The following is a 2,974-nucleotide window of genomic DNA, read 5'->3' as shown; positions in this document are numbered from 1 at the left end:
TTACATTATATACATGTGAAATGACATCTAGATGAAAGGCTGGTACCTGTATTTGCAATATATGTATATTCACATGTGAATACATGGGTCCGTTTCGGAAAGGCATGTAGAATTTGTCTATCTTAAGAGGTGATTTGGCAGCAAGAAATCTTTGTTAAGATAACATGATATGAAGTCTTTGCCGAGGGTGCCTCTTTTTAACTTTCGCAACATATTCTAGTTGGGACGCCATGTTTCAAAATATTTATAAGTATTTAATTTGAAACATTATGTTAAAAAATTACATCTGTATTTGAAACGTGCCGCTTCGTCGAACAATTATTTTTTTGGCCCTGGTACCGAAATTTCGGTACAAATAGCCGAATTTTTCGATACGAATAGGAGGATCTGGAAAAGGGTTTGCTTTTATCGAAATTTCGTTACGGATAACCAGATTTTTTTTTGTAAACACACCCATCTTTGTATCGAAATTTCGGTACACGTAGGCACTCTCATTTGTTTAGTCCTGTTTGCCTTTACAGCCTTATTTCGTATTTACTACTTTGTATGCCATTGTTATTGTTGATGTTTGGAAGTGCTGATATATTTTTTTCCATATTTTGTAATAAGACACGATTATAATTTTGTTTGTTGTGTTTCTTAAATGGACATATGTGATCTAATTCCTGTTATCTTATAATTTTATATATATGCTACTCCAAGTCTGACCTACTCGATCCGATTTCCAAACATTTTAAATGATTCGCGAATTCCTCATCAAGTAAATTCGGCTTTGCTGAATAAAATAAACTTATCAAATTGAAACCTTCAGTCGTTTAACATACATTGATTGTGATCGATTCAAATTTCTAGTTGCTGAATTTTTATTTTCTAACAAAATTGTAATATGGTTGAGATTTTAAGAGTAAAATGCATGATTAGATTAGACCTACTGTACAATTATTTTTCATTTAAATTAATTCAACTCTAAAAGGTTTTAGTATTTAAAAAAAAGACACATTTTTATTTTATAATACTCATTTAAAAATTTGCAGGTTTCAGCGAAGTTTCAAATTGTTCAATTTTAAAAATGTTGACTGTAACCATTTTGAAGGTTTACAATTAAAAAATTTTCAATGTTGTATGGCGAAAATAGTGAACATTTTTTTTTGATCGGAAACGTCAATTTTTTGTCGAAAAATCGATCCAATCAAGTTAGTTCAGTTTATTATCTCGTTTGATACCTGTGTGGATTTATACATACATATATCCATCTATGAAATTACATATAATAATATAACAGTATAATAACATCTAGATTAACAATTGCGATTCTCTTGAAAAAATTTTCATTTATCTTTAATGTCCATATACGAGGGGTGAATCACTTTGATTTTTTATGTAGACTGGATTATAAGATTACAGGATTACATAAGATTAGAATAATTTAAATTTGAATACATAAGATTACATGGGATTAATTAATATTACATGGGATCAGACGAGATGATAGGAATTACGCGGGATTACATATTCACAAAAATTTAAAGATTTGATGTCGAAATTAATGCGGAAATAGAATAAATATTAAATTTTGTTATGCCAAAAATTTGGTACCTGGAAAAAATTTTGCTATGATTTTAAGAATTAATATAATGTCATAAGTCATGTATTATTAAAGAAAAAACATAATTTTGTATGAAAAAACTTTAAGACGAATGAAAAATAATTATTGTAAGAATATGGTTTGTAATTTAATTTTTCTTACCATCACTTCTTACGACTTTTTTAAAACGGTTTGGAGTTTAATAATTATTCTTTCAGGAAGAACATATTCTACAATTCTATTGATTCCAGTTTTGAAAATATGTCAATAATGTTTAAACATATAGCTATTTGTGTAACAAATTCTTTCTTTAAAAAAAAGGAATTAGCGATTTCAGCCTATAGTCCAGTCAACGGGGAACAAATATCACTCAAAAAAAAAAAGTTCGTAAAAGTAGCATTTTTTTCGCAGATACGTTGGGAATGGCTTTATAAAGATATTGTAAAAAGTCCCCAAACATACGTGTACGGCAAAGTTCCGAAATTCTGGAAAGTGTTAAACAATAACATGTTTTTTAAAATTACTCGAGAACTGTCGATTTTAGGTCGAATATGGTGATGTGAAAAAAATATTCATAATTTTATAGTGCACAAAAAAGGTTCTATCTATTATGGACTTATTATCAACGTCTGCGCTATGAAATTGGATTAGCTGCACAATTCTTCTATTTCTGAACAAATACAATAAAATCTCAAATATCCTGGAAAAAACGTCGGAAATATATCAGGCAATTTGTACTGGAGCAAATGCAGGTTCCTGTTAACGAAAAAAACGACTAAGTCATTTGCATGACAAATATCAGTATAAAATGAGCTCAACTTCAGTGTACAATTTGATATGTTTAAGGGGATGCTTTTGAGATGAAACTTCTTGTAAGTGTTCCTCCATTTTCATACAATACATTTTCCAATTTGTAGGTCAGAATAATAATATTTAGGGCCTCTTTTAAAGCTTTAAACAAGTAAATTTCAAAATTTAAGCTATGATGTCGGAAGCAGCGGTGATTATGAGTCCTAATGGCAGCAATGGGAGCGGGGGCGAGAACGGTTACCTCTTTCGATGATATTGAACCCTTCGAATTTTTTTTTGCTCACTTTTCCCGACAATAGACTTGGCCTTCAGGTGGCCGTGACGCCACTGCAATGCAGGTTCTCAATGAGGAAAATTTCAAAAATAAAAATATAATTAATGCAATGCACATTCAGCTATCTTGTTATTTTATGAAAAATATATTCTGCCTGATAATTTGAATAAGAGTAATTACAAGCATATCCTGAAGAACCTATAGAAAACCATAATTACAAAAATGAATTTTTTATTTTCAAACGCAGTGAATAAGACATTTAAGAATAAATATAACATAATTTTGAAATGTCTATAACTCGGATT

At 29.7% G+C, this 2,974-nt stretch overlaps 1 protein-coding gene across 2 annotated transcripts in view; it reads left to right on the top strand.

Moving 5' to 3' along the window:
• LOC117174250 (protein-L-isoaspartate O-methyltransferase domain-containing protein 1-like) overlaps positions 1-2,974 on the top strand; it is a 19,451-nt gene that overhangs the window by 1,039 nt on the left and 15,438 nt on the right. The gene's annotated exons all lie outside the window — the stretch shown is intronic.

This window comes from Belonocnema kinseyi, chromosome 6 (assembly GCF_010883055.1).
Source record: "Belonocnema kinseyi isolate 2016_QV_RU_SX_M_011 chromosome 6, B_treatae_v1, whole genome shotgun sequence".
Classification (NCBI taxonomy): Eukaryota; Metazoa; Arthropoda; class Insecta; order Hymenoptera; family Cynipidae; genus Belonocnema; species Belonocnema kinseyi.
This window is presented reverse-complemented; position numbering and strand designations above follow the sequence as displayed.